At 43.7% G+C, this 12,894-nt stretch overlaps 1 protein-coding gene and 1 long non-coding RNA gene across 2 annotated transcripts in view; one reads left to right on the plus strand and one right to left on the minus strand.

Moving 5' to 3' along the window:
• Window positions 1-12,894, plus strand: part of Ptr (patched domain-containing protein) — a 100,002-nt gene that overhangs the window by 28,906 nt on the left and 58,202 nt on the right. The gene's annotated exons all lie outside the window — the stretch shown is intronic.
• On the minus strand, window positions 1,040-5,486 carry LOC149341452 (uncharacterized). The gene is made up of 2 exons (XR_016282930.1): window positions 5,089-5,486; window positions 1,040-3,307 (listed from the first exon to the last, which is right to left on the minus strand). It is a non-coding gene; the product is annotated as an uncharacterized LOC149341452 (long non-coding RNA).

Below are 12,894 nucleotides of genomic sequence, written 5' to 3' on the forward strand. Positions count from 1 at the left end.
TCAAGGTCACGTGATGCAATCGCGCTTGTTTCATATCCATCAGGTGTTCGCAAAAAAAAAATAAAGTCGGATACTTTTCTAACAGACCTCGTATAACGTGCGACGGCTTTCGCGGCATATTCATCTACGCCCAGTGGGCAACTAGGGAAAGAACTTACGTTTGATCGAAATATTCAGTTCACAAAACTTCACGACACACAGTGCGCATTGGCACCACCACCTCCGGTTTAATTGAACGACGTTAGGATAAGAAGGACATTCAGCTTTAAGGAATTTCTTACCCTTACAAAAATTGCTTTTGTGATTCTTTAGAAAGTCTTTCAAATTTACTCATTAAAATGTAATGAGTTTCTTTTAGATCTGTATGGAATTTTTGTCCAGAGTTTCAATAACTAATTGGCCACCGCATTGTTATAGGAACACGGCTAACGTCCTTTAAAAGAAAAACTGTAATGAGTTGCTTTAGAAACTCCTTGAGGAGTCTCTTTAGAAACCCTTTTGAGCGCACTCATTTCATTGTAATGTGCTGCTTTTGAATCTGTATAGAATTTGGCTACAGTGTTTCAATAACTAATTGGCCACCGCATTGCTATAGAAATGTGGCTAATGTCCTTTAAAAGAAATTCTGTAATGACTTGCTTTAGAAACTCCTTGAGAAATTGTTTAGAAATTCTTTTGAGTGTACTCGTTTCATTGTAATGTGCTGCTTTTGAATTTGTACAGAATTTGGGTACAGTGTTTCAATAACTAATTGGCCACCGCATTGTTATAGGAACACGGCTAACATCCTTTAAAAGAAATACTGTAACAACTTTCTTTTGAAACTAGTTATATGAATTTTACGTAAATCCATAGGAATGCATTTATTTCATTGCAATGTGCTCCTTTTGACACTGTATAAGATCTGAGTAATGAGTTCCAATAACTAATTGGCCACCACATTCCTATAGAAGCCCAGCATGTACAATGTAACATATATGATGTAACCACTGATTGCTGTAAGCATGCAAGAAATCATACAGAGCAACAGCACACGACATACAATCAACTAACTTTATTTCACTTAGCAACTTTTACAGCAGCTTATGGAATTGAACGTTTGCAGCTCCTGGCGAGCCTTAGTAATTAGCAGCATTTATGATGAAACTGATAGGAGACATGGCACACGAACAGTACGAGCACATTTTATTTTGAGACAATCAAGTAATTTTAGATTCATTTTCTGCGCCACATGTGCAACGAAGATCACACCTCAGAGAGAGTATGTTTTCACGAAAAAACAGTGGAGTAGCGACTCAAACAAATACTGCCTAGCCTTCTGCCTTCAACAGCTCTGAGTATATGCCTGCCTTAATTTTATTCACTTATGCCCTACATAATGTACACAATGCTAGTCGGAGCCACAGCAAAAGGCTAGCTGCATGTTCATTCTGTGAGAATTAAAAGTTAGAAAGCACTGTATACCTTTATGCAGTATTCTGAAAGGATATCATTTACAGCTGTCCCAAGGATTGCATGCACAGCAGAGTGAACATGATGAAGGAGTCACAATTGTTTTGAAGAGGACACGTGAGATCTACTTTCCAGAATTAAACTGCCTCTTGTTAAAACAGTACACGCACCTAATTTTGGTGGCATGCTTTCTTCTCCACAGTAATGTGGAAGACACTACTACGCATGGATCACCGGGTGGTATTCAGCTGCAAACTATAAATAATTTATAATTGAATTTTTCTCTCATGCTGTTACGGTTTCAACATCCGAACAACGAATGTAACGTTAACGTGCCCTTATAGGTCACATGAGGCATGAAAAAACAGCAAATTGCTGCTTCTTCATTTGTTGTCATTCCGGCTGTTGAGGCTGCTTGGCTTTAGCATTGTAGCAAATTAAAAGGACAAAGCAGTGATTATATCAGTTTCTTCATGTCTCCTAGACCTGTAAGCACACTTTGATGTCACAGTGATCGTTCGGCTGTTGAAACCGAAACAGCATGAGAAAGAAATTGAACTGTAAATTATTTAGCGGGCATACTAGAATACCACATAATAATCCATGCCTTACGAATCATTACAAAGCAGAAAACATGCACCCAAAAGTTAGGTGTCTGTACTCCTTTGAGCAGGAATAAATTCTTAATTAAAGCAAGACGCAAAGTACAAGAATGACAAAACAAAGTACATTATTCATTTCTACTCTACATGACTGAAAATCGTCCCATGAGGATGCAAATTTCAAGGAGTACTTTATGTCTGATACTGAGCAATAATGAACCAGATAGCCATCCTGCATATTACCATTTGCTACAAGGACGTGCCTTTGTTGGCAATTTAATTCAGACTGGTTTGCACTACTCGCTATTAACCACAAAAAAGCTGTACATCAAATCTCTGACTGTGCCAACAAAAGAACTGGTTTCTTTCATTACATATATGTAACTTGTGTTTTCCTACATTGCTTCACATGTACAAATTGATCCAACCATAGGGAATACAAGGCGGCCAGAATAGGATGCTTAACAGTTGGCTGCTCAATAATCCTTGTTGGGTGACAACATAAGCTGTGAATGTCATCTGTTACAGCCCCCTTTCTTCACTCAACTGCTGCTGTCCACAGGCAACTAATACTATACCTATGCATATGCTTTCCTGAGCTGAGTTTAAGTGTTGCCTGGATTCATAATGGTCAGCTTGCCCAACAATCTAAAAGACCATCATAAGCAGGCTGCAAAATTCACTGCTAAAGAAAGCTATGATATGCTGCAGTAATCAAGTGAACTGAACAAAAAGAAAAATGAGAAGAAAAGCTATATTCGGTTTAGAGGAGAAACAAAACAAATATTTCGAAAACCAATCTATTTCATTCCTTTGTAGTAAATAGTAAGGAGGATAAATGTGCTGGGATATTAACAACCAACTCAAAGCACACATTTAAAATATGCAAATGCTTGATACAAGATCTGACTTCCTAACTATGCTGGTATAGACATATTTAGTTTAGAATTCATATCTTTTAATTGAGTGCATTATTCTGAAAATAAAAATTGGTCAAAAGGAGGCACTGTTGGTTCATATCGGCACTTCCATCTATTCTTTGGATGTGATCTTCATTGTGCATATCCCACAGTACAATAATTCAATTGCATAGATACCAGCATTTCCATTCATAAACTGTGCTGACCACTTGCAGTAAGCCAATGATGTGACATGGCCGGTAGATTATTAGGTGCATCATTCTTGTCTGCGCAGAGACGAGGAGGTGTCAGGTAGGCACCACCCATGCTTGCCAGTCTGAAGTACCCAGATGTCTGCGTATAGGCCAAAGAAAAAAAATCAGTCAGTGAGACCTACCACACAACTGCTTTCACACTAATGCAAACAAAAGCATCAATCAGATCAGAATCTACAAGCAGTAGTACTCTAGTGATCTAGCTTTGAAGAGTACTAACAGCACAATACAGAAAGTATATGATTTCAAAATAAATGGCATGTACACTTCGAAAAGAACTATAAACACCACCCAGCTGTGACTGATACTGCTGCCAGACAAGAACATTTCATAAGAATGAATAACTATTACATTAGCCTGTAACAGTATTCATCTAATACATATTTATTGCCACTATAATGCAGTGACAATCACAATCACTTTTTTTAGAGAACTAATTCACCTGTCTTCTGTGTTTTACAAGTGACTGATTAATTGCAGTAAGTAAATTAGGTGCAGTGAAAACTGAGAACAGCTGTCACTCAACCTCAGTAGCTCACAGGCAGCACAAAGCGTCTACATCTGAGTCTCTGGGAATGGCTACTCAAACACAGTAATTGCACTCACTAAACATCTGACAAGATGGTGATGCCGACGACCCCCTCGTTAAGCAAAGGGATGGATTCTGATCCTGCTGGATTTAGAAAACTTTTCACTTCCCTGCTCCACTAATGCTGGATTGACACTGCTGAAATAGTTGTAGAAAGATATTAAGTGCGTTAACAATGTCACATAACTATTTTAAACTGCTAGCCAGTATAATCCATTGCATCCATATAAATGACTCCATTCAGTTACATAAATTAAAAACTCACGATATCTCTAGCACTCTGGTAGCGAGATCAATAAAGCTATATTCCAGTTGCTGCAGAAAAGCAGTGAGATTACAGCCAGGCAAATGAATCAGCACCAATACCACAGACATAACAAAACTCAATATAAAATAATAAGCTTTTTACGGCATGACACTACAGTGCAAGTGGGAACATCTCGGCCAAATCCAAGTCTCAGTACTTCTCTCTTTGATAAACTCTGGAGAAAACGCATGCGTCACCATAAATTCCTTCGAAATAAAATTATTTCAAAGCATAGACGAAAACATCATGCGCAGTTTGCGATGGTACAGCCGTAAGTGTGCAATTCATTTTTGCACCAGTACGAAGTATGCTTGAAATGCCAAAAAAACAAAAAACCAAAGCCAGTGCCCACAAACACTCTCTATGAGCGAATAACGCCGGAAAGAGATTACCAAAAGTTATTTTCGCGGCGAAACTCATCGGCAACATTCCTCTTGCATTTGACGTGCGCAACTCTAGTCGGTTGTAGCTACATCGTCATTCCACTTCTAGGCACTGAACGGCCTGAGTACTGTGAGCATTTGTAACGTGGACTCGGCAGACCATGTTTTGTTCAGCTTGGAATTATACCCTGTACACACGCACACATACAAGCACGAATAAACGCCGGGAACTACTGCCACTGAGAAGCATACGTCGTTCCAACACAGTGATTTCCGCTCGTTGGTCCCAATCATCGCAATAATGAGCACAACGATATCATGAGAGTAAAAACATGCAACTGTACTCCATGTCACAACTTCGTCGCTGCGGAGAGGAAGTTATAGGCGCGAAGCGACGGTTTCCGTGGCTGTGTGACAGGTTCGCGGTCACGTGCAAACATCGCACTTGCGGAAGCCGTTGCATCGAACTCAAACTTCTACTGCACTCCGAAGAAGTTGTCAGACAACACCCAGCAGCATTTACAGCACTTCACGCACCCCAGTACAACATTTTGGCAGATAATTTCAAGAACTGTACTCACATTCGTAAGCAATCACACAAGGTCGTTCGTTCTTCCACGTTGATGCCGGCATTGTCACGGCGTGGTGCAGGGCGCAATACGACGTCCAATATCTTGAGAAGAACTTCAGGTGCTTCAGAAGGTCTTTCGAAGCGCGCAGGTCACGCACCAGCTTTGTAGCACATTCGAAAACCACAGCACGAAAACACCACACAAGTCGCAACAGCAACAAAAAAAAACTACGCCCGAAACGCCACCCGGCCGGCCGGCAACAAAAAGAACATGGCGCCGCTGCTGACGACTTTGGGATTGGACTGGATTGGCTTCGGTGTGACTTTTTTTTTATTTTTTGCCGCTGCTCGTGGACGGAGTTTCGGTTTCTGTTTCCTTGGGAGAGCCGGTAACTCTGTGGTGCGAAATTCATTCTGTGTGGCAGGACTAATAATTAGAAGTGCTGGCATTTCTACCAACGTAGTTCTAGACGCATCTCCCTCCCTTGAGAAGCCAACGCCTGGTTCAGCGTCCTTGAGTCGAGGATCGACTATCAGACTGCGCGGTAGGCGTCCGCATGAAGCGCGCGCACATCTGCTCGGACTAGAAAAGCCAGCATTGCACCTAACATAGAGTTAATACGCACCTAACGACTAAATACTCAAGGTGGGGCCCTGCCAGCATGGTAAAGGAATTTTCGTCACACAGTGAAGTTGAATTGTAGGCCTGATAGCTGGTCTGTTGCAAAATGTGGGAAGCGCTTAAAACAAACAATATTTATTAATTTGTGTCTACAGATACTAGCGAAGATAAAAAAAAGCACGTTAGGAACATAATCTTAATAATGGGCCTGTTTACTGTAGCGGCTGCCCGTCTCAACTACAGGTTTACTCTTTTGCAAAACTCACGAAGTCAGCCTCTCTTTACAGCGGAAGGGGTCTTTACCATTGAGGTCATTTTTTTTAAGAGGGGCGGGGGGGTGGCAGAAATCGGGTGCAGCGCTGGAGAAATATATTGTCCGAAAAATGTCGCGCGCCTCTTGTGCACGCTTCTGCCTTGTGTTGTTTTGGCGATAAAGGAATTAGGCGCAACTCTGTCAAGCCGTCAAATGAACCGTCACCTCGCTGCAGTCGCGACGGAACGGTGAAACGCAGCTTTGCCAGGCCTCAGTGCTGCACCCAACTCCCGACCCTCGCGAGCCGCAACGCCATGGTAAAAGTGTTTTTGCGATGTTGGAAAGGTGACTTACGAAGTTTTAAAGAGGTTCTGCTAATACTGCACCGAATTACTGTCGCACAGTGCGTCGTGTGCTTGGTCGGCAAACATTGCTCGTGGTAGAGCACGTGCGCAGCGTATATGCTATAGACAGGACGCTACGGGAAGAAGGCCCATTTTTTCGCCAAAAAAAAAGGAAACAACTGGTGCAGACACAAATCAACAAGAACTCGAAAAAAGGCGAATGCAATGACAACGATGTACAAGGCTACTCCTATTCATGCTCATTAGTCAGTAGTGAGAGCTGATCATATTTTGTCTTTCAATGAGGAAAAAAATATTCGTTACATATATTTGTACGCTTTGTTGATCCAGTTTCTGGAGATTTCAAGTGATCGTAACGGCGGTGAGGTTGTTTTTTTACTCAAGAAAGCAAACGAATACATTGCCGCTGTGTTCTGCCAAATTTTTCTTGAGATCGGTCGTCGATTCAGAGGTGCCTTTCGAAAATTTAATGTTATATGCTTGCGTTGAATTATTTCTAGCTTGCTGATGTGCAGTTTGATCTAAAGTTTTACCGCCTTTTAGAGCGAATTGATATAGTGAAAACTGCGAACAATATCTATAAAATTTGGCTTAAGAAGTCTTACGGAGAGAATGCAGCAGATTCTGTTTTGACTGCGAAAGGAACGAATTCATTTAGCGAAGGCACGAAACAAGCTCTAAAAAATTTGACTCATTTTGAAGCGATACCGAGCCATTTCTATAGAAGTTGTTTTGACTGCCAACGAAGCGAGTTCATATAGCGAAGGCACAAAACAAGCTCTGTAAAATTCGACTCATTATAAAGTCTTACGGACGAAATTCTATTTAATTTGTTTTGACTGCGAAAGGAGCGAGTTCATATAGCGAAGGCACAAAACAAGATCTATAAAATTCGACTCATTATAAAGTCTTACGGAGGAAATTCTATTTAATTTGTTTTGACTGCGAAAGGAGCGAGTTCATATAGCGAAGGCACAAAACAAGATCTATAAAATTCGACTCTTATAAAGTCTTACGGAGGAAATTCTATTGAATTTGTTTTGAACGCGAACGGTGCGACTTCATATAGTGAAGGCACGAAAGAAGTTCTATAAAATTTGGCGCATTATGATGTCTTACTGAGGAAATTCTATTGAATTTGTTTTGACTGTGAACGGAGCGAGTTCGTATAGCGAAGGCACAAAACACGATCTATAAAATTCGACTCATTATAAAGTCTTACGGAGGAAATTCTATTGAATTTGTTTTGACTGCGAACGGAGCGAATTCATATGGTGAAGGCAGGAAAGAAATTCTATAAAATTTGACTCATTATAATGTCTTACGGAGGAAATTCTATTGAATTTGTTTTGACTGCGAACGGAGCGAGTTCATATAGTGAAGGCACAAAAGAAATTCTATAAAATTTGACTCATTATGAACTCTTATAGAACCAATTCTAAAGAATCTCTGTTGACTGCGTATAGAGCAAAATTTTATAGTTAGGTCTCGTTAAAGAGTAAATAGACTACTTAATGAGCTGACTCGATAGACAGCGAGTTTCTATAGAGATCCTTTAGAATCATTAGGCTCTCCATACATGTTCAAAAGAAACTCGACATCCATTTTTGTAAGGGTAGGACAGCCCAGTACATGTCTTGGATTACCTTGCCTCAGTGAATGAGGCCATGGCTTATAGACTCATAGCTGCGCCGCGGCCACGGACTTACTTTCACTTGTGCAATTCACGTATACCCTCTCGGCTGGGAGCTGGAATAGCACGAATGACGCCAACAACACCCATATCGTCGTTACTGAAGTATACAGTGAGCTGAAATGCTGCCATGGCCACAGTTACAGACGTGAATCGACAAAACTTTTATTTTATGTTTTCCTAAGAACTGTTGTGCATAGAGAAAATGAAAGGTTTTGTCTCAGGAACAGCTTCTCGGCGAGACGAGGCGCGTGAGTAGGTGGTTATATAATTCATAGAAGTATCCTCATGTACGATAACTATATATTTTTTTCTTTTACACCAACAACTAATGGCGGGGTCGCCGAAAACTGTTGGCCATTGGACGTGTTATAAACGCGTGTTCGTGTTTATGCTGTATTCGCAATGAAACTCCCTCAAGATTTTTCAGAAGGACCCATAAAATCCCAAAGAAAATCAAATATGTATATGTGTGTGTGTGTGTGACGTTTGTTAAGTGTATGTTGCTGCACGAAAATGGGCATGGGCAGAGAATGATTGGGGAAGGAGGGTTTAGGCCGAGGGCGGTATAAGAGTAAGTTTTGCTGGTATAATGAGCGTGTTTGTTCGAATTTTACCGAAGGTGTGAGCGTGGGAAATAGACCGACGGTGTTGTGAGGTAGTGAGAGTGAGGTCGCGCAGAAGGACTCCCCAGCCGCCCCCCGTGCTTTTCAAAGCGAACCAGACACCCGGACCACCGTGACCCGGACATACACTCTGGCCAAGATATGGCGCTTCTCGACCTGAAACCTCGTACAGTCGCGTTAAGGTGGATCCTTGGACATTCAATGATTTCTGTAAATTAGCTGTGTAAACAGTTTGCCTGCGAGATTATTAACCTCGCTTTACCGATCCACTGTCGTACCACGGCAGCTTGATGGTCGTACACCTTACACCTTACACGACAAAGCGCCATATATTTTCTGCGTTTTCTTAAACCGCGAGCATCCCTTCGTTGTAATATTGTCACCACTGACAGATAACCTGAAATGTCACAGGTGCTTTTTTTTTTCACCATTCAGCCAGTCTTACTTACGCAAGGCGCCCTAAGCCTCGCCAGCTAGGTGATCTTGGTCTGCTCGAGCGTGAGCAACCGCTATTTGCACATATTAACGGACAAACGCACATTAGATTAGAGCGGTGATTTGCATTGATGGCTTTCGACGACTGGTTAAGAGGGATGGGGCCTCACGTGTTCTCTAATTTCCATTTCTTGCATTCATGTTAATACACCTATTTATCGCCTTATTTTGTAATTACTGCAATACGCTTTGTGCGTCATCGTTCTATCGCGCTATGTTGCGCCTCCCGCTAATAGGTACCGACGCGACAGACATGCTCGCAGCTGACCGGCATCTGGCGTCAACTGGCGCGTTTAGGGTGATCTGCGCATGCGCAGTGGTTCTTCGTGGCAGCGGCAGCTGATCGCGCTATGCTAAATCGCTGTAATTGTGCGGCTGCGACCGAAGCTAATTTGCGCAAGGGTGCATTACAGAAACTGGACACTTAAGCTCCGCTTTAAGTGTATGACGCAGTAGCTTTAATGGGTTAGCGCCCATATATGCGCCCCACCCCACCGGCCTGCCGATGGCAGGGCTTGAGCGACCCATGTGGCTCCTTCTGGGCAACTTCTTTAAAGATTAGATGTCACGCTGTTAGGAAGACCACAGAGAGAGGACGACGCAGTGAAGGAGAAGGAAAGAAAGAGGAACGTTCTTTGTTGTGTCGTCCTCTCTCTGTGGTCCCCCTAACAGCGTGACATCTAATCTTTGAAGAATGAGTGACCGACTAGCCCAGTACCGAGCCCTACGGGGCAACTTCTCGCGACCAATAATTAATTGAACTGCCACCTGTCATGGTGGTCACTTTGCTCACAATCCGGAGTGCAGGCTGTGATGACTGCGCAAAGTCACGTTACCTAGGTTGTCCGAACAGGTTGGTTCTCTGTGGACTTTTCGCTCACAATGCCGACGACGGCGACGCCGGATTTTCTGCTCAACGGACGCTATCGCGTAAAAAACTTTTGCATAGCTCGTCTGGAAGTCAGTGCGTTATAAATAAGACATATCCACGTTGTAAAACTATAAAAAAATGAACAAAGTTGTCTGTTGGGTTAACTTGATAGAGCGCACCGATTTTTGAAAGCGCAGGTGAAGACAGGAACGACAAAACTGGACAGGACTAGTCGCGAGTAACGCTTGTCCTGTCCAGTTCTATTGCCTTGACCTACGCTTTCAAATTTCGCCATACAAGAAGTTCATTTGCTTTTTGCTCTCTTTGTCTTCCTCTACCTTTTGCTGAATAACTTCCTGTTGTATATTCAGAATATTCAGGAATATTCATGATATTGAGAATGCTGAATTACTGCCGTTTTTCTTTAATACGTTATCCTCAATTGTACACTTCCTAAATTTTGTATGCTTTTGAGACGTAGCTTGAACCTGACGGTGAGGGCTCTCTGAAACTTACTACCTGCTACGAATATTTTGTTCTCAGTCTCCCCAGACAAATATTCACCGCACTCATCATAACGTTCGAGGAGTCAGACAATTATCGTTTTCATAAATTACACACCGTTACGTGGGACCGCACTGTGCACTGTTATTTGCATAATACGTTTCTTGATCAGTTTTAGCAGGCAGGGGAGGGGGGGCAGGTGTCAGAGGGTTTTTCCATGGGAAAGCTGCTGGCTCGGGGTAGGCGGTCAGCGGGTGGATTATATATTTAATGGGGCTCTGAAAGGGGCTTTCAGTAAAGGTGCGGTATTCCTGGGACGTTAAAGGGCAACTCCGGCGATTTTTCAGCCATTTTAAGTGAATGGCTGTTTTGTGTTCCTAAGAACCTCCTCTAATGTGTACAATACAAGGTTTTCAAAAGCAACCGTGAAATATTTTTTAAACAGCAAAAAATGCAAAACTCGAAACCGAAACCGCAAAACCGAAACCGGGCAGGCGCCTTCGTGCGGTATTGACTGTGACGTCACGAGCGGGTTCGCCGCGCTTTGATGTCCCCGAAGATATCACAACTGCCCTGAGCCGCGCTGTCGACATGACTGAAAGCGCGGAGGACAGCTTTTCCGTGACCAGCGAGTCTTTAGAAGACGACTGATTCGACGATTTTGGACTGGGCGAGTCGCCTTTTAGGTATGATCCACCGCCGCGCGAGCCAGCCGAGTCACACCACAGGCCGCGTCACCTGCAGCACGGAGACGGTCTGAACTCGGAGAAGTGATTACTTGAGTCATTTCTCGTGCATGCATTTGTGACAGAGTCGTCAGAACAAAAGTTAATGAGATGTTCCCGCCGACAGCTGTTCGTGTGGCCAGTGCCGGCCGACCCAGCCTGATGAAAGAATCTGCTGTCGGAACGTTGCCGCGATGCACAACGTCCTTACAGGGGCATGCATCACCAACAGCCCTCTCTGCGAAGCTTTATCTCGACGGCGAGCTTTTGGAAGTGAGTTCACGCCAGCTACAGTTCTACAATCCAACATACCGCTGACGGCCGCGCTTCGTTCAGCTGGCCGCTGCGATAGACGGTTGTAGTAGAATAACGTTGGCACAGAATACGCCTTCAAGCGCCAGTTGAACGAAGCCTTAGCGAGTCCAAAGCTCTCTTTGAAGTATACGCTGTCTTCATAGCAATCTGGCGCGAAATGTTCTGAGCACAAGCGGGAATGCTTCCTCGGAGGCCAGTTTACACAGCGGACAGCTCTTACCAACTTGTCGCGAAGGTTCTTATCGCTAGGAAACCTACGCTAGATCACGCCGGTTGTCACAGATCAAGAATTTGTGCACCCCACAGCACAAAAGAAGTTGCCATGACCCATCACTCTGGCGTACACATCACATCAGGCTCGTTGAGATGGCGCGAAATTGCACAGGTGGTCGAAATAATTCCGGAGAGCTCCACTACGGACCTCTTTCTTCCTTTCTTCTTTCACTCCTCCCTTACGTCGCGGTTCGGGTGTCCATTACTGCGTCATTTACTTTCCTCAAAACCAATTTTCAGTTTTCCCCTGCACTGCCAGCGCCAGCGCACGCACAACCAGCTTGACACGCCGCCCCGCCAGTGACGTCACAGAACAGGGTGGCCTGTAGAAGTTGCTCGATCAGTGGGTGCCGCTCGCGTCGAGGAGCGTTTGTCTTCAAAATTCGCTTGCGGAAAAACTACGCCGGTTTCAGGTGCGAAATTTTACATCAGGCCAGACTATCATAAAGAATACAGACTTAAAATTTCATTTCAATCGATGCACACCGAAAAATCGCCGGAGTTGCCCTTTAAAGGACGCCGCTTCACGAAAGCAAGAATTTTTTCAATGACTTTGGTAGAAGCTGTGTTATTTGTAGCCAGAATCTCAGTTGAAGTGTCTTCGCGCCTTTGCCTCTCGTCACTTTTTGCACATTCAAATGTCGGTCCTGCTAGCTTCCTGACCCGCCGGAGTGGCGCTGCTGACTGGCCGCGGCCATGGTAACTGTGTGACGCCTGAAATAATCTAACCAATAGCTGTCTCCGAACAGACTCACGCAGGAGCGTGCGACGGAGGAGGAAGCGAGCATGAAAAAGTCGTCGGAAAGGACTCGCCAACTTTCGCGCGTGATTGTGGGTTCTCAGTCGCGTGTAGAAGCGCATTAATTCTCCCAAGTGTTCATGACGAGAGAACGTAGTGATTGAGCGAGTTTATGTAGTCTCCTCGGAAGGTGTTTTAGAGCCCCTTTAAGGTAGAATTTATTTCTTGCACCAAGGCATCATAAAAGGCGTTGATCATTCAGCTGACGGCCAGGAGCTTTACGACACCCACGGAACAAACGCCGATGTGATATCTTGCACGGCATTCCTGCCAAG

This window comes from Amblyomma mixtum, chromosome 5 (assembly GCF_055824585.1).
Source record: "Amblyomma mixtum isolate Tamu chromosome 5, ASM5582458v1, whole genome shotgun sequence".
NCBI lineage: Eukaryota > Metazoa > Arthropoda > Arachnida > Ixodida > Ixodidae > Amblyomma > Amblyomma mixtum.